The following is a 19,555-nucleotide window of genomic DNA, read 5'->3' as shown; positions in this document are numbered from 1 at the left end:
CCCTTAGCTGTGCCTTGGGGACTTGGCACAAAGAGGAAAATGAAGGGAGAAACTAGTTTTTTAAAAGGCAATAAAATTAATAACGGCTTTGTTGGTGTCTCGTCAGGGATGACACGAGAGCCCAACCCAGCTGTAAAAGTGGCAGGCAGGCATTGCTGTACCGGAGAAGGGAGGAGAGGAAAGAGGGTCGAAGCTGGCGAAGAGTCTTGCCTTTTAGATTCCAGGTTGACTCAGGTGAGGGAAAAGACTCTTATGGGCAGAGGAGCTGGAGAGGGGTCAGGCTATAGGTTTGCAAATGGACCTGCCCATTTTGAAAAACCACAACCTGGTCTGCCTTTGTGTCTTTTATCTGCAGCTTGATGGACAAAATCAGCAAATGAAATGGTGGATAGCAGGACTGCCTGAGAATGTCTGCATACCCAGGTGCCATTAAAAGCTCAGGAGCTGGGGCTGGTAAGAAAGTTCACAACAAGCGGGGATTGACCCAAATGTCTTTCTGGTCTGGAAATTTGTTTCCAGATTTAGAAGAGTAGGGCAGGAAGGACCTAGGACTCTGCTATTCCTTTGTTCTGGGCTCCTAATGCTCAGGGCGGGGTAGACTGCTTATGGATTTGGAGGCTCTGTTTTGCTATCATGGCTACTTTATCATTGCTAGGTCTGGCCATCATGAATTTGTCACTCTCTCTTTTCTTTTAAGCCTCCGGTCCAAAGTAAACAAGAGAATGGGAGGTCTATGGTCACACTTCACGTACTTCTTTTAATGTTAAAAGCTGCCATGGGATCCTGAACTAGACTGAGGTGGTGGCGTTGGGGAGGGGGTTAACTTGTTTGCCCTGCATCCTCTCCTTGCTTTAAATCTATTGTCTGCTCCTTGGGGGAAGCATCCAGATGCCGTATTGGACATCGGGGAAATGGTGCAGGGTGGGAGTCTAATCTCCCCTTCTGCAGGACAGCACCCCGACTCCATGCATTCCCTGCACAGCTGCTTTTCACCATTTTTGTTATCTATCTGTCTGTCTGTCTAATCTGAGATTCAAGGCGGATTACACAGTGCAAACGGAAATACAATATAGTCAACAACTAGAACATTCACCAAGAAAAGTATAATAATGAACAACAGGATATTCAGTGAAAGAGATCCAATAGGGTAAGGTAATCGAAAATTTGAAAAACAAGTATAAAACGAGACACAGATGAAATCATTCTGAAACAAAGCAAGCTAATTTACACGGTATTTTTTTCGCAGCGTGGAAAACTTCAATCATGCATTTCTCATTCTCTTGCCAAACTCTTGGCAGGTAAGCTCCAGGCATACACCAGAACTCCAGTTTTGCGTGATTCTGGGGCTAAAGCACACCCAGAAGAGACAGTGTCCCCCCTCATCTCCCCCCTCCCCAATCATCTTTAGGTGGCTGTTCTCTTGTACGCAAAAGAGCCGAGGTAGGTCTACCATGGTGCTTCTGCCATATCTTGTTGCTTTGTGTTGCAAACGAAAGCTATGGGGTCTAGGTTGGCAGAGAAGCCCCCCCCCCCAGAATACAAGAGGCAACCTTTGAGGGCAGTATGTTTCCCCAGTAATCCCTGCAAAGCTCCAGCGCTCTATGGGACATGTGACCTGTCATGAGGGAACCAGGGGCCAGACAGAGAACAAAGGAATGGATTTGAGTCTCTGGCAAGAGAAGAGAAAGGTCCTGAATCCGTACCTTACATAAAGGGGGAGAAGGGGCCCTTGCACCAAAAGAAATTCAGGGTTTAATGGTGCCGATGCGTCCCAACCCTACGGCCAAGAGTCTCTTGTTTTTTAGCCATGATGACCTTTGAGATGATGGTTCAGAACGCAACATCTCAGAGACTGGACTCAGGGCATGGGACATCACCCAGATTCATGGAGTCTCTCTATATATCTGACACGTGAAGAATGTGCTGAGAGATGCAATGGTAGCCGGGAAGGGTAGTTTAAAAAGACAGAACCAGCAGCAGAGCAAAAGCTTTGCTATACATTGGAGCTGTGCGAAGGGGCTGTGAAAGGCCATAAGGGAAACTTCCACCCATTATAACCTCTCCAGGTCCAAGCCCGGCTCTGGAAGGCAGCTCCAGCCCATTTCCATTCCCAGCTGCCCTCTGGATCCCACACAGTTTTAGACTGGAAAGGTGAAATTGACAGAACCTTTGGGAGGTGGAGATGAAATTAACAAACGCTCTGGCCTGCTCTGTCTTTTTAAACTATGCTTTCCAGCTAACTTTGCGTCTCCCTACACTTGATGAACACGCACCGAGGTGTCTCGTGTAGAGAGACTCATGGTTATGTGCAGGAAAAGCTGGAAGAGAGACGCAGAGAACAGGAGCAAACAGGGAGGAAAGAGAAAAGGCAAAAAGGGAACTTGTGCAGGACACTGGAGAGAAACTTGGCCTTGAACTAGAAAAACTTGAATCTTCACCCAGCTACGAAACCTGCAATCTGATCTAAGGTCAACTCCTTATCTCTCAGAGTTTCTCTGGAAGGGGGTTGTAAGGACCAATGTTTTGACAAGATAGTTTCAGTGGGTGGCTATGCCGGTCTGTGGTAGAGAAGCAAGATTTGTGTCCTGCAGCACTTTTAAAAACCAACTAGATTTCCAGGGTTTGAGCTCTGATGAAGGTCGCTCTGACTCTCAAAAGCTCATACCCTAGAAATCTAGTTGGCCTTTAAGGTGCTACTGGACCCGGATCTTGTTAAGAGAATCCCTATTTTTGACAACCCTCCATGTTTGGCTTCCACAAACTACCTCGAAGCCTAGCTTCACAGGGTTATTACTAAGATAAAGATCAATAATCTTTATTGGCATTCTGTCAGATAAGGAACACAGCGCTCTTCAAGAAAACTTGTGGCATCGGGCTAAACAATCGTTGCAATATCCGATCCCATATTGGAATTTTGGCTGTTTTCTGAGACTGGTACAGTAAACAGATGGCCCCCCAAGAATAATTTTCTAGGTATGATCAAATATCTGAAGACCCCACCTCACCCCAATCTCATCCAGCCAGTGGGATACAGTGGTTATGTAGTATCAGACTAGAACCGGAGAGACGTGTGTTCAAATTCTCTGCTCCCTGTATGATCTCTCTCAGCTTACTTTACAGGACTGTTGTGAGGAAGGGAAGAGCCATGTATTTTCAGAGCGGGGGCGGGGGTAGATGAGATACAACTAAAATAAAAAGATGAACCTTATGCATACAGCGTCCTGGAAGACACGTTTCTATTTTAATTTTGTAATGACATAAATATCGCAGGAACAGGGCTGGCTGCTTAACTTCCGTCCTGACACCTCCCCTTTCCTTCTGTTCATAAGAAAAACCCATCATGTCTATGATGACTTTAGCATGTTTGTGTCCCTCCCTCCCCATTCCTGGAGATGTTTTTTGTGCTACAGCAAGAATCTGGGACTGGGGCGGGCTTACAGCCACCACCACACCTCCAAACGACCCATCTTGCTAGGGCTGGGCCCGCTTAGTGCTTGGACAGGAGAAGCGGAGGGGTCGATTTCTTTTTTTATGCTTCCTGCGTAATTTCGGTGTCTTGTTCATGCTGTAGATCTGCAGGAACGGCCATCTTCTTGCACAAGCAATGTGTAAGCTTCCACCCTTATACAAGCCACTTGTGAACCCGTGAATGTCGCTTCCTTCCTGCCGTGCCTCTTGGCGCTTCCCTTGCTTCTCCGTCAAGACTGACTTAACCTTGGTTTTTCTGCAAAGCGCCACGTAAAACGAGTACTTGTTTTAAGTCTTGTTTCTCTTGTTTTGATCTTGTTTTCTGGGGTGGAGGTGGGGAGGTGTTAATTGGACCCCTATTGTAGGGGCAGGGGAGAGGGGAGGGGTCCTGTTTGCCTGTAGAATTAGTTACCTCAACTTTCTCACTGACTGTGTTGACTTTAATTAATGATCAAGGATAAAGGTGGCCACATCTGCTGGTGGGGGGGAGCTCCTTAGTGGAATTCATGTAATGCCCGTAGTAATTTCCAAACCCCAGAGAGATCTCCTGCCTCGTCTGTCACAGCAGAAGCAGCGAAGACTATTGTGGCACCTTAAAGACTAATGAAATTATTCCGGCAAGTATTTTGTTCCAGAGTAACGTGCTGCCGGACAGCTGCTCAATGAGAAATAATTGTATACAGGGCTTTTTTTGTGGAAAAAGAGGTGGTGGAACTCAGTGGGTTGCCCTCGGCGAAAATGGCCACGTGGCTGGTGGCCCCGCCCCCGGATCTCCAGTCAGAGGGGAGTTGAGATTGCCCTCCGCGCCGCCCAGCGGTGCGGAGGGCAATCCCCTCTGTCTGGAGATCAGGGGTCGGGGCTACCAGCCATGTGGCCATTTTCAAGAGGTTCTGGAACTCCGTTCCCCCGAGTTCCAGCTGAAAAAAAGCCCTGATTGTATAACTAAATGCTCCTGCGAACCAAAAAGAACCCACCTGCAAAGGAGGTTGCCGCAGCATCTCTTCATGAGTCACTGCTCAGGCCTGGTCTCTTTCCAATCAGCCTTTGTGGACTCGGCGTGGATGGATGGCCCGGCCATTCCAAAGGCAGAGATGCAGCAGGATTCTTGCTATCAGACAACGATGCTCAAATTGCTACTCTGGCTTCCCCTTCCAATAAAGAGGCATGCCCAGGAAAACAGAGCAGACACTACTAAAAAGTGAAGCATTCTTGTTCTTACACGATCATTTGGAACATAAGAGTGAAGCATGCCCACGATCTTAACTAACACAAAAAATGAGCATGTACTTTTGCCATTAGTTTTGGCAGATTTTTATACAGGGCAGCATCCTGAATATCCAAATAGTGTCACTTTCTCACAAAGTTAAGGAATCTTCCTATGGCACAGGACTTCTGCTTTTTTGCCTCCATTCCATTCACCAAACTGATATGTGTGATCCTGTCCTCTTTTTCCAAAACCTGCCATACCTGTTTGGCCGGGACCAAAGAAGTATATGAGAGGCTGCATTTCCTTCAGTCTTCCAAAGTATTGCTGAGCCTTGAGTCTCAACAATGTAGAATCATAGAATCATAGGGTCAGAAGGGACCTCTAAGGTCATCTAGTTCAACCCCCTGCACAATGCAGGAAATTCACAAATACCTCCCCGCCCCACCCACACACCCAATTACTCTTACTCCATGCCCAGAAGGTGGCAAAACACTGTCAGGATCCCTAGCCAAACTGGCCTGGGGAAGATTGCTACTTGACCCCAAAGTGGCGATCGACCTTACCCAGGGCACGTAAGAAGGGGCTGCAAGATCTAAGCACTGATGCAACCCTTCCTGCCCTCTCTCTCTCTCGTGATCTGCCCAGGTTCACAGAATCAGCATTGCTGTCAGATGGCCATCTAGCCTTGCTGAAAAACCTCCAAAGAAGGAGAGCCCACCACCTCCTGAGGAAATCTGTTCCACTGAGGGACCGGTCTGTCAGGAAGTTCTTCCTAATGTTTAGCTGAAAGCTCTTTTGATTTAATTTCAGCCTGTTGGTTCTGGTCCAACCTTCTGGGGCAGCGGAAAACAATTCCGTGCCATCCTCTATATGGCAGCCCTTCAAGTACTTGAAGATGGTTATCATATCTCCTCTCAGTCATCTCCTCTCCAGGCTAAACATACTGAGCTCCTTCACCCTTTCCTCATAGGATTTGGTCTCCAGACCCCTCGCTGTCTTCCTTGCCGTCCTCTGGGGGGAAGAGATTTGGGGAAATCTCTGTGTATATTCTAAGTCCTGTTATTATGTGGTTTCACTTTGCATCTCTCAAGGCGGCAGACATCAACACGGGCAACCTCTTCGTCAACCTGTGTGAATTCACAACCTGATCCCCCCCACAGCTCTGGATGACACGATTTATTTTTGGGGGGGGGGGGATGCTATCCAAGAGCCCCAGGGGATGCTGAAATTCTTGAAAAGAAAGGTTTCCTTCTTTCCCCCACTGTCCAAACACCACGCTAGCCGTTTGGCAAACTGCTTTCTAATATTTATTTTGCCCACCTACCTCGCGCACAACTCCCCTCCCTGTTGTTTCCTTTTTCCCTGTTTCCCAATAAGCCCGTCAGACAAATTAAATTGTAAGTGTATAATTGTGTGTTGTGTGGTTGCCGTGAAGATTGGGGAGGCGGATTAAGCTGTTCTGGAAATCCATTTTCATCTGAGTTTTTAATACCTTTGGACCTGCTGGCTTACGAGCCAAGTCTGGCTGCCAGTTCCCCACGGCTGGCCGCTGTTTTATGCAGTAATTGAAATGTGTGTTTGGGATAAGGGATACCGTAATTCTGGGATTACTTGCTCCCTCCCGCCGCCCATTCTCTCTCTGTATGTGCATGAAGTACGTGGGCTTTGCCATTTCCTGTCTTTAGATATGAACTGGAGATACTTAACAGTATGACCACGTTCAAATCCTGAATGTATATTACCTCAGAAATCTTTACAACTGCCCTGTGGAATAGGGCATTATGATCCTCACATTAGTTGCTTGTCCAAGAACCACCTAGTGAATTTATGACTGTGGTGAGATTTGAACCCATATCCTTCTCAGCTTACCTGTGTGCTAGAGCCATACTGGATGATTAAGGAGCAAGTCTTGTGTTCTTGAGTTGGAGACAGGCAATTTTACTTGTGGGCTTGAAGGTGGCATAAAAGAGAGAGTGCCCCTCATGAGATGCTCACCCATCCCATTTTTCTTCTCTAGAAAACAGGTTTTGCAGGTTTTTCTTTTCCAAAGCCTACCAAACCTTCTTATTCATAAGTAACTCACAGTTCTATTCTAAGCAGAATTATACCATTCTACTTCCATTAAAATCAATAAGCTTAAAAAGGTTTTACTCTGCTTAGGACAGCACCGTAAGGGACATAAAAATGTGTGTAAACACCATCTACTTGTAAATCACTTTTAGTTCTCATAAGAACAACTGTTTCCATTTACATAGTTCATAACAAGGAAATAAAGAACAAAGCTAAAGGGAGAAAGGATATTGCTTTTTTCTCTGTTCGATGCTACATTGGCTCACGAGTCTTTTTGCCATTAGATGTTGGGAAAGATATACATTTGAAGATGCCAGAATATGCCCATCTTATTCATGTAGACTCGCTTGGTACATTGCTGTTGCTCAGAATGAACACGGCCCTTTCCATTCTTATGCAAAAAGTGCAAGGCTGGTTCACACACCTATGTGTATCAATTCATTTCACATCACCCAGGATGACTCTGGGCTGAATGTGTGAATGGACCATTTGAAAGCATTGCATTTGGGGTGAGGTTAGGTGATAGGGAAGTTCTCCTGGTGGTGTTAGATTTGGGGATCCTGGCTCATTCACACGTGCGGCCTTCAGTCCCGAATGTTCCCTCCTTCCAAATAAGGCTAGGTTGACGGGGTTTTGAGCAGCTTCTGCCACGTCCTTTGTCCTTTCCCTTGTTCTTTCTCCCCTAGTCATAAAGAATCGGGGTAGCGCAGCAGGACTCCTTTCAGAATTGGTGGGGTACGTTGACTCCACCTGGCATATTAGTTCCTCCGTGCTGCTTTACCAATGTCTTTAACTCCTAAATTCTGACTCCGAGATAATGCGTGTTCCAAAGTGAGCATCTTTGCTCAAGAATATAAGAAGTGTCTCCCCCACCTACTCTTTGCAAGACTCCTAGCAACTAACAGACCTTTGACAATACATCATAACAGGCTTAAGATTGCTAACACTGGGTTGGGAAATTCCTGGAGATTTGAAGGAAGGGTGGGATTTGGGGACGGGCGGGACCTCAGCAGGGTATAATGCCACCCTCCCAAGCAGCCATTTTCTCCAGGGGAACTGAGCGTTGTCATAGAATCATAGGGTTGGAAGGTACCTCTAGGGTCATCTAGTCGAGCCCCCTGCACAATGCAGGAAATTCACAGTTACCTCCCCACCACACACACTCACACCCAGTGACCCTTACTGAATGCCCAGTGATCCCTACTGCATGCTGTCATCTGGAGATAAGCTGTAATTCCCACAGATGTCCCGGCCCCACCTGGAGGCTGGCAACTCAGTCTAGGCAGTCCATTGGGAAACAGCCAGATAGTCCTTGAATAGACTGTAACCAGCCTTCTTAAGAGGGAATTGCAGTTATACAGGTGAGTAAAGCTGCCCCTTTGGAGGAAGGATTGTGGCTCAGTCCCAGAGCATCCTCTTTACATGCAGAAGGCTGCCGGTTCAACCCCCAACATTTCCAATGAAAGGGATCCTGTGTAGCAGGGGATGTGAAAGACCTTGGAGAGATGCTGCCGGTCAGAGTAGACAATTCTGACCCGGACAGTCCAATGGTCTGACAACGTAAGGCAACTTCATTTGCCAAATTCCCTCTCGTGCACAACTGCTGGAGATAAAGTTGCTCTTAGGCACACTCTGGTTTTGCATCGGAAGGAAAAGCTTGATCCACTTTTTGTTACCCCCCCCCCAGCCCTCGCCTGCCCCCACCAAACCCTGTCCTGTAGCAGTGGCCAGTGCATGTCTCTCGAGCGCCTGCTTTCCCTCCGCCGTACGGTCCCTCCCTAATCCGTCCCCTGTTCTATTCCAAGGCCGGGATTTTCAATTAAGGATACTTAGCGTGTCCCCCTTAACAAACCCCTCCTCTCTCTGCCATTTCTCTAATGAGGGGTGGCTGGTGGTAAATTAATTGTCCTGACAGTGTGACCCTAATCCGCCCGTGTATTATAATTATAAGGGGTGTGTGCGCGCGCTTGTGTGTGTGTGGTGGAGGCCGAGGAAAAGACTTTGGTTATTTCTAGCCCACTGCATTGTAATTAACTAGCACGTGGCATCCTTAGGCCAAGGATTACAAGAGGCTTTTATTTATTTCCTTTTGACTCATTAATTTTTTCCCCCTCACCAGCCCTGGGTAATTAAATAGTTCCCTGCATGCTGTCTTTTTAAAGAGCCGCTGGCCTGCCTTCGCCCCTAGGAGCTGATCGCTCCCCGGTTCTAGCGACGGATCTTGACCACTTTGTTTTGCCTGGATGGGGAATTAATGTTAATTAAAAGTGCATTGTTTTCAACGCTTTCTGGATTACCGTCCATAGAATATTCCTTTCTCTGGCCTCATTTTAAGTGTATTAGCTTAAGGGAGCAGCAAGCGAGCGTTCGGTTATGAAATGGACCTCTGTGACGCAGCAAAATACACGACCGGGTGTTCACACATGCAGGTTCCCCTCTTTGATGACTCCATTGAGTGACCTGCATGTGTGAATGGGTGTATTTTCCACTTTCACAGGGTGATTGTGACGATAATAATATCACACTTTGTAAACTGCTCTGAGTGGGTGTTAAGTTGTCCTGAAGGGCGGTATATAAATCGACTGTTGTTGTTGTTGTTATTTCCTCAAAGTCAAGTGTACAGTAATCAGGGTAGAGAAATTCGAGTAGAGTAATATCCCTGTGCGAAACACTCTTTGATTTTTAAGGAGAGGTTTCTCAGTTCAAGCCGTGTCCGAAGAAGGGATCTCTGACTCTCAAAAGCTTGCACTCTGAAAATCTTGTTGGTCTCTAAGGTGCCACTGCACAAAAATCCTCAGTTCGAGCTGAACTCAAAGAGTCACAGCTTCTGAACTGGAAGGTGAGAGTGGGTTGGATATGGCTATTAATCAACGAAAGGGAGAACTTAGTATGTGCTCTGAGGTTCTTTTGTATTCTCAGCTTAGTCTTGTTATTGGAAAAAGAGCAAGGAGAAACCCACCTCAATCAGAGCTACAGTCCAATCTACATCGGACACCTCCTCATTGTGTTCAGTCTTGGGACTGCAAAGGTTACCAGCCTCCAAGTGGGGCCTGGAGTTCTCCCAGAATGACAACTGATCTTCAGGCTACAGAGATCAGTTCTCCAGGAGAAAATAACAGAGAGTGGACTTTGTGCTATACCGTAGCGTCTAGGAAAAACTGAAGTCCTCCCCCAGGCACGGGTCCCAAATCTCCAGGATCTTCCCAACCTGGAGTTGGCAACCCGACCCCTGCCCCCTTCGGTCTTTCGTGGCTTCCTGAAGAGGACTGCTGTTCAGAAAGCCTGTAATCTGTAAAGTCAGTTTTTGCTGCTGGCTAATTATAATTCTGTTTTTACAGAGATTAATGTTGCTTTTATTGGGTTGGATCCTACGGCTCTGCTAATAGTGGAATTACAAACTTTTTGTTGGCCTTTTCTTTTTCATACTGTTGTGTTTGCTGCACAGTGTGTATTTTAGATTTCCTTGTTTGTAATCTTCTAAATATCTTGTGACCCAGCCTCCTGGGTCCATTTTAGGACAGATAGAAATGAGGACTGCCATCTCTGGTTTGGGAAATTCCTGGAGATTTAGGGGCAGTGCCTGGGAAAGGCAGAGTTTGGGGAGGAGAGAGAGTTTAATGGGGATGTGATGTAGGGTTGCCAGCCTCCAGGTGGTGGCTGGAGAGCTCCCGGAGTTACAACTGATCTCCAGGCCACAGAGATCAGTCCCCCTGGAGAAAATGGCTGCTTGGGAGGGTGGCCTCTATGGCATTATACCCCATTGAGGCTCCTCCCCTCCCCAAATTCCACTCTTTCCAGGCTCCACCCCCAAAATCTCCAGGAATTTCCCAACCTGGACCTGGCAACCCTAATGTGATGCCATAGACTCTGCCCTCTGAAGCTGCCATTTCCTCCAGGGGAACTGGATTCTGTAGTCTGGAAATCAGTTGTAATTCTGGGAGAACTCCAGACCCCACCTGGAAGTTGGCGACCCTAATAGAAATGCTTGTAATAATTAAAACTAGTTCTCCACTGGATGGGCCTGGATGGAGAAGAGTTTCCAGAGTGTATCCAGTGGAGCAAAGGACTTCAGTAAAAAGGCCGAATGCATTCTCCATCACTGAACATGGCCATTCTGTGCCAACCAAACTCTCAAGAGGAGGCCTCCACAAAGATCTCTTAGAAATGGCAACTGAGGTTGGGGAGCCACAATATTAGTGTTGGGTGGAACTTCTCCCCTTCTTTCCTCGGTGTCTGGCCTCCCTTCTGTGGCTCACATGGGCCACAGTTGCCACCTCTGGCTTGGGAAATTCCTGGAGATTTGGGCACTGAGTGCGGAGTGTGGGAAGCGCAAGGAGCTCGGTAAGGACGTAATGCCATAGAGTCCACCCAAAGCTGCCACTTCCTCCAGGGGAACTGATCTCTGTTGTCTGGAGATCAGTTGTAATTCCAAAAGAACTCCAGGCCTAAACTGGAGGTTGGGAACCCTCGGTCCAAGTGCCTGATTCTCCCCTTCCCTTGGAGGTGATCAAAATTAATTGCAGCAGATGCTAGGGGTGGTGGATTACTGACCGGCTGCCAGCAGGGTGGACATCTTTGCCCAAAGTCACCTCGGTCCTGGTACTCCCCCCCCTTTCCCCACCCCCCCTTTCTGCCACACTCCCGGATTAGTCACTGAAATATAGGCAATGACAGCTGACATCACTGCCTTCCACGTTTAAATCTTCCACATTTGGGTGGCACCTACCTCTTCTTCTTTCCCCTTCCTTTTGCCCTTCTGCTGCCTGCCTCTGTCCATCCTCCGTGCCCCCTCTGAGGTCTGCGCCACACAACATCCAGGTGAGCTGCTCAGGTCTGCAAACCGGCTTTTCCTACTTTCTTTTTCTTCCCCCCCTTAACGAGAGATATATGATTATTTGCATCTGATCCAGCTTTAGAGGGGTTTAGCTCCCTTGATAAAATTATATCTAATGATTTAAAGTTCTTACGCTTGTAATACCGATTGGGGAGGCTTTATTGCGCTTAATTAAAAGTACTGCCAGAGGTTTGGAAGGGCCATTTTTTAAAAGTTTCTTCTTCACTCTGGTAATATCTTTGGGGGAAGAAGTTTACTAGTTTCTTTTTACCTCTTGTGCGAACAAGGAGGATTAGAGCGTGGTTAAACCCAGCTTGGGTGGTATGATGTGACCCTGGAACTGGAGGCGGGACTGCTTCGTTCAGAGTTCTGAGAAAAAAAAGAAAAAAAGAATTGGCTTTTTAGGATAATAGTTTCGAAGTGAAGGGATTGTATGCTTTGGTAAATAGAACATTCTATCTTGCTGGCTGCTGAAAATAGGGAATTGGACAACTTAGAATGGAGATTCTGTTGTTAGACTATATTTTATTTTAGTCTGTTTTATATTTATACCCTGAAATGTATCTTCAGGCCTAGAAGTTTCCTACGAGTCTTCTGTTAATATATAAGAATTTGGTTTGTCTAATGGTATGGCAACTAACAATTCTGATGCTAAGGAATTTGAAATATGTACCACCCCATGACTAATATCTGGATGGCTTTTCTCAAACAAGCGGCTAATCAAAAAACTGGGTAACACAGGGCCAAGCTACAAGTGACGAATGACACTTGAATGGCAAGTGAACAGACTCACGTGTATTCCTCCCTGTTCACTTGTGCTCCACTTGTGCACAAGTGGAGCGCAAGTGAACAGGGAGGAATACACGTGAGTCTGTTCACTTGCCGTTCAAGTGTCATTCGTCACTTGTAGCTTGGCTCTTAGACATACCATACCACTGTAGCAGTGCTGAAACTGGGGCAATTTCAGGTCGTCCCAAGCTCCGGCACGCACATTGTGAGAAATTTGACTTTTCCTTCTTTGGGAATTGCAAGCCCCCAGTTCGCATCACAAACCATTGGGGAATCACTGTTTGAGAACATAATGCTCCAAATGGCTCAGGAGTCAGGAGGGCTAATGAATTCTAGCTCACATCACCTGCTTCTTTTGCCTTTGGACTGATCCCATTGACTTCAACAGTATTGGTGCAGGAAAAGTTCCTGTTGCTAGCTGATTTTTCTTGTCTTCTTGAGGACTTCGCAGTAAAAATCATTTGAATGAGGTCCCTTCCTGCCAGAAAGTGTCGCAGGCTCTTGGAGCTGCAATCCAGTTTGTTCTCAACAATAGCTGAGAGAATGAGCAATATTTTGTTATGTGTGATGGGGTGTTCTGTGTATGTCTGAAGCCTGCAATGTTTGTCCAGCAAGAAGAAGGCAATTCCCGTCACTACAGAGGTGAATACAAGTCAGCACTCCTCCTCACACCCTACAAAATCATTCCCCCACTAACAACAACCAGGTGGTGCAAACATGGAAATACCAATCTAGTTTAAATTTCTTAGGCCATAATTTTGGATTGTGTTAGATGCTCCAAACAGACAGTAGAAACATTTTGGAAATCTCAATAAATCAAATTTCTCTCGTCTGATATTTTTGGTTCTGGAGAGCATTTTGCCCTCAAGTAAAAGGAGCCTAGGTAGATTTCCAGTTGTAGCCTGGATTGTAGCAGGTTGCAGTATGTAGGACTGATGAGGGATGCTCTTGTCTTTAGGCAGGGGAGAGCTGACCAGTCTTTGGCACCGTCCCAGCCAAGGATTCTGTCCTGAGAAATGGGGTAGGGGAATTTCACAGGGCCAGTCCAAAGATCTCAAGCTATAGCTTTTGAAGAAAATTCAAACATACTACAGAAATTGCGCTGAGGTCTCCCTGCTCAATGAGAAAGTTTATTTTCCCGCATGTGAGCCTTCAGTCGGCTTCTTAGGGTGAAAATAAAACCTGCCCTTTGATAGGGTCGTACAGTCCAGTAGCACCCTTAAGACTTACCAACTTTATTGTAGCATAAGCTTTTGAGAACCACAGCTCTCTTTGTCAGATGCATCTGACGAAGAGAGCTGCGGTTCTCGAAAGCTTATGCTACAATAAAGTTGGTAAGTCTTAAAGGTGCTACTGGACTCTTTGCTATTTTACCTGAAGGAAAAGGATTCTGTGGGGTTGAGCACCCTGGGGCTTACCTTCTCCTCACCCAACAGGTGAAGTTTGCAGGTCCTTAATCTAATCCTACAGCAGGAAAGCCAAGTAGGAAGGGGGAAACAGTTTGGTTTGCCGGTAGGCTGGGTCCCTAGGCGGCACGAAGGGAGCGTGTCCACAAAAGACATCCTTCAACTTAAGTGTAATGCAGCCAACATGTTACTCCTTACTTTCCTTAGGCCTACATAACTGATGACCCCTTAGCCAAAGGGAGAGAGACATTGGTCATTTTCACACACCTTTAACATCGTGCAAAATTGCGCAAAACTCCCGGAACGAGGGCAACTTCATGGCGCAATTGCTGACGTCATCGCAGCACAAAAACGGAATCATGCTGGGGTGACATCAGAAATCACGCCATGAAGACACCCTCGTTCCGTGCGCCTTGCGCTATTTTGCGCGATGTTAAACATGTGTGAAAACAACCTCAGGTGTTCCACAGTCCCTGCTCTTGCAATCTCGGGCCAGCAGTATAGCAAAGGAAATGTTTTTAAAAGTTGTGTTTATATATATTGTTGTTGTTGCAGTATCACAACTTTTAACATGTGGAAGAAATAAAGAAGGGGTGTGCGCATGAGACAGCGGTGGAAAAAAACCTCACCGTTCGCAAAATTACAGAAATGAATCTGGTGGCTTATGAACACCCAAAACAGGAAATTTACCCAGTCACCCACTGGTGGGGTCTTCCTTCATAGAATCCCAGAATCCAAGAGTTGGAAGGAGCCTTATAGACCAATCTAGTCCAACCCCCTGCCCAATGCAGGAATAGCCTAAAACATCCCCGACAAGGGCTGAATCCACATTACCTCCGCGCGTCCCGGTGTTGCACTAAATGTTTGCTAAACACCTGGAAGTATAGCATCTTTCAAGCGCGATTTCTGAATCGCGCTAGAAAGACGCTATACTTCCGGGTGTTTAGTGAACATTTAGTGCAACACCGGGACACGCGGAGGTAATGTGGATTCAGCCAAGTATTCGTCCAATCACTCCTTGAAGACTGCCAATGAGGGGGAACCCACCATATATTACTCTTAATGTGAAGACTTTAAGTGGGTTTGGTTAGGTGGTAGGAAGGCCTGTCTTAGGGAGGGACAACCGATCCTTAGACCTAGGACTGTTGGTGAAGAAGGGAAATCTCCCCCAAAGAAGACCTTATAGGGTTTGATATCTGAACATTGAGTTTCCAACACTTCCAAATTAAGTGGGATCCCGCACCATATCTTTCAAAAACTCTAACTCGCAGCTTCTTTGCTTCTCTGATCTGTTCTTCTTTATCGGCAATGTTGGCCTGAATAAAAATGAAGTGAAGAATTCTTATATTAAAAAAAAAGATAAAATTATACGATTAGAATATATTTAGTGGCCATCTTTATTTTCTGTTGGACTCATTTTGCCTTGCTTAGCTAAGACCGTGAATTTTTCTCACCTTCTGGAGGAGTAGATACAGTAATGACTTCAGTATGTGCAGGCAATGCGCATAAGTTTACGTGATGCACGCACCTTTAAATGCCTTCGCGAACCTCAAATAAAAGTCAGAGCAACTTTCTTCAGGGCTGATGCCTTCAGAAAGCTAGCTTGTATGCTCTTCTTCCAAAGTAAAACCCACCAGATAAATGCCAGTTTGTAAGCTGTAGATATGCAAGGTACTCTTTTACTCGGAGAAGCCGTAGCACTGCTTCTTTTCTTTTCCCCTGGATCTCTGGGACCTGTAGTTTGGGTTGGGATCTAGTGGAGCCCTGACACCGAGTGGCAGTTCCTAGAGCCCCTGTAAGTGGCTTTTACTTTGGGGTGCCTGGCCTTCAAAAATACACTCCCTTACCTGCGCAAAGCAACCTAATGCTACTTACGTGCTACTACCATGGCTGAACTGGAAAAATGAAATTGGTTTGACTGTCATGGTTCCCTCCCAAGGAACTCTGGATATTGTTATTATGTAAGATTGCTGAGAATACTCTAGCAGAGATTTCCTGGCACCTTTTGTAAGTAGGCATGATTTTTTTTCTTTTTTAGAACACCCAAACCAGTTTTTAAATTTGTGGGGTAGATTGGCACCACCCATTGTGAACCCAGAAGGCTGGAATTGGGGAAACGGTAAGCTAATACTCATTTTACTCTCCATTTTACAGGCTAGCAGCACCCTCTGGCCACCACCTCTTACCATAGACACCGGTGATGTTTTCTTGCCCCATGTTCAGAGGTAGCCTGTCTGCATGTACCACATGCGTGGCAGTACTGCCATCTTCAAACCTTGCTTGCAAGCTCTCTGGGGCCACTTGGCTAGGTTTTGTTGAAAACCGATGGCACGGCCCCATGTTCTGACGCAGCAGGCCCGTCACGTTCTCTTGTTAACAGCAGCAAAAGGGCAAACTCTGAATGTCCTGAGTTTTATAAGAATTAATATGGTCAGAATTCCTCAAAGTTAGAAATGGAGAGGGAAGCAACCCAGTGAGATGCTGATTATTTTTACGAATGCGACAATTTACGTATCAGTGGTCCCCAATATGATGTGGGTGGGTGCCATGTACCACCTCCATGAGTTTCCTGATGCCCTTTTACTTCTTAGACAAAGCATCTCTTCCCTGATGCAAAGAGCCCAATCCCAGCTTTCCTTCTGGGAGCTTCAGAAGAACCCAGGAGTAGGGTTGCCAACTCCAAGTTAAGAAATTCCTGGAGATTTGGTGAAACCTGGAGACGGCAGGGTTTGGGGAGGGAAAGGATCTCAGCATGATATAATTCTATAGAGTTCACCCTCCAAAGCAGCTATTTTCTCCAGGGGAACTGATCTCTGTGGCTGGAGATCAGTTGAAATTCCGGGAGATCTCCAGCCAGCACCTGGAGGCTGGCAACCCTACCCAGGAGGCATTGCCTTTGGGCCTGGAGGGTGCACCCATTCAAAAGCACCTTCCTCTCAACAATTGGTGATAACCCCAGCAACCTGCGGCAGGTATTTTGTAGGAGCCTTGGGTCATCCTTGAAATTCCAAAAGTGCCCCTAGACTTAGCAACAAGATTGGAGACCCCTGATATAGACCGATACAGTAGACCCGTCTCAGTCCCTCAGCAGGCCCCCAAACCCCCAAACTCTCCACCTTTCTCAGGCCAAGAAAAAATGCAAGATTCTTTGTCGATCTTCTTGCGAGGAGGCGGGGGAAACAAAATTGTGGGCAGCTGGTGGTCTCTCTCGGCTCGCTGTTGTTAATGCTGCAATCATGGAATTGGTGGGTTGTCTGTCCCTCCCTGCCTCCCGCCATCTGTTAGTGCTGTGCTTATCTTTGGATTGTAGGTTCCTTGGGGGCACGAATTGTCTTTTGGTTAAGGTATTTGTTCCCCAGTTCGTCGGACAGGCTCCTCAGAAAATGAATGCTTGGTGTGAAATGTGGAACATAGGGTTCTTCTGGCACAAATAGAACAGCTAGCTTTTCTGTGAGGGGGTATAGAGAATGTCACATTTATTTTAAACCTAATCCTGCACTTGTTATTTTCATTCATAGTCTGCCTTTCTAACTAGGGTGTCTGGGCTCTCAAGTTATTACACTTCATTTTTTTCCCTGTTAAAATGGGGAAAGAGGCTGCACCGTGCGTCCCCCGGCCCCACCCCGTTTATCAATTTGCCCTGATAACCAGCTATAGGGTCCTCCTCAACCTTTTGTGTTCTTAGTGGTGGCAAATCTTGGCTGCAAAATTACAACAATAAAATAACATCCTCCTGCCAAAAGGATTGGGGTGGGGGGCTTGCGGAATGATTCCAAACGCTCTTTTCCACTTCTTTCCGCTTTTAAGCTTCTTAAGAGAGTAATTTCAAGAGATCTGTCCAAGAGTTCCCTGGTGAAATTTTGGACCTTTTTTGCATACTCTTTGATGGCCTGCTGCAAATATCCTTAATCTCCTCTCATTTTGCTTCTGCAGATGCTCCTAAGATTTCCAGATAGCAAGAGGTAGTGTTTATGTGTGCAAGAAAAACATCTGAACAGAAACGTCGTCTTCAGATCTTGTTTGCTTTTTGTAGAGGGCGGGAGGGTTAGAGTTGTATAACTATTACAAAAGTACATTTGGTTGGTTCTTTTGAAGAAGAATGGGCGACTCAGTCCCTAACCAATCTCTCAGTTTTCATCCTAAAAAGTAAGGATATTGGTTTGTCGGGAAAAATAAATTGATTTTTGTTCTTTTTTCTTTCTCCAGCTATATTTTATATTTGCCGAGAAGCAGCAACATAGACGGCAGAATTTTTTTTAAAAGGACACATCTGCAAATTTTATTTAAAATGTTACAATCGTTAAGATTTCGTGGTCGTTAATTTTGTAAATGGGACAGTTTGATCTTATCAAATATTTTGTTTTCAGTTCAAATTGACTTAGCAGAAAAGGATGCCAAGCGTGGATAAAGAACAGTTTTGTTCATTTTCAGTTGCCTTTCTTCTTTCTCTGTTGCTTTTCTTCTCTCTCTGAGAGATCAATTTTAGAGCTACTTTCCCACTTACTTTACCATTACAAAGCCCGATCCAACTAAAGATAAACACATTTAAGTCATTTCAGTGGGAAAGTGAAGCACCTACTCTGCTCCTTTGAGGTCCATGGAAATTAAAAGTTCTTAATTTTTTTTCTAGATTGTGCTCATGTATTTCTGGTATATTTTTCTCCTAGCAAACACGTGCATCTCACAAAAATACTGCAACTAACGTTATTTATATAAATATAATTTGGATTAACAAATACTTCTTCGAGGAAAAAGATCTATTGAACGATGCAGTGAGACCTGAAAATATTTGGGCTTCTATACCAATCTAAATTGCATCAATAAAAGATATTCACTGCCCGCTTTTAGGTATTCCATATACCCCTGAAGGCAACATAGCAACAACATTCGACTGAACACTGTTAAAATTTTATTTATTTATTTTTTAAGTTGTTTAATGTTTATTTATTTATTAGAAACTCATTTTTTGAGGATGGAAGGAGCAGGATTCTTTATATTATGTCTAGTGTACGTAAGAGGCTCGACCGGCCTCAACCAGAGCCAGAGTGTTTTCAGTCCTGGCCCCAACCTGGTGGAACTCTCTGTCGGAGGATACTCGGGCCTGCCAAGACCTTGTGTCCTTCCGGTGGGCCTGTAAGACAGAGATGTTCCGCCAGGCATTTGGTTGAGGCCAGTACTCAGATCCACCGATTGGCCTCCCGCCTGTCTCCTATTAGTGGGGGGCTATATTGAGTCATCTGCCCCATGTAGGAATGGTGGCTAATCTCACACCAACTCAAGTCCCCACCCCTCTCTTCCCTTGTGGTTGGCAGGGAAGGGTGAAGTGAACCTGGGACATAGTGCACAGTCAGAACATAGTGCAGAGTTTGTTTTTATGCTGTTCAATCTGGCTTTTATCATTATTTAATGTACCATTTTATCAATGTGTTTTTATCTGTGGGTCGTAATCCACCATGAGCCCGTCCACGGGGAGGGCGGAATATAAATTCAGTAAATAATAATAATAATACATGTATTTATAAATAAAAGCACGCATATTTGAAGTATCTCTTGTTGTTGAGAGAGAAAGGAAGATGAGAAGCTGGTTTCTTATGAGCATTCATCTCTCTATGAAAAAGTGGTGAGAATTAGTACAATTGCATGGACATACATATAATTGAAAATTAGGATTTGCGCATCTGATGCACTGTGCACAAATTGTGTTATGTGCCATCAAGTTGTCTCCTACCTATGATGACCCTATGAATGAAAGAACTCCAAAACATCCTATCTTTAACAGAC

At 45.7% G+C, this 19,555-nt stretch overlaps 1 protein-coding gene across 1 annotated transcript in view; it reads left to right on the top strand.

Moving 5' to 3' along the window:
- The first annotated feature begins 394 nt into the window (after positions 1 to 394).
- Positions 395 to 19,555, top strand: part of LOC129343315 (homeobox protein otx5) — a 39,688-nt gene continuing 20,527 nt past the window's right edge. Inside the window, exons 1-2 of the mRNA XM_054999472.1 lie at positions 395 to 453; positions 15,813 to 15,893. The gene's annotated coding sequence lies outside the window, so the exon portion shown is untranslated. The remainder of the gene's footprint in view (positions 454 to 15,812; positions 15,894 to 19,555) is intronic.

The sequence above is a fragment of the Eublepharis macularius genome, chromosome 15 (assembly GCF_028583425.1).
Source record: "Eublepharis macularius isolate TG4126 chromosome 15, MPM_Emac_v1.0, whole genome shotgun sequence".
NCBI classification, from domain to species: Eukaryota; Metazoa; Chordata; class Lepidosauria; order Squamata; family Eublepharidae; genus Eublepharis; species Eublepharis macularius.
The sequence above is the reverse complement of the archived record's forward strand: the minus strand, read 5'-3'. Positions and strand labels throughout refer to the sequence as shown.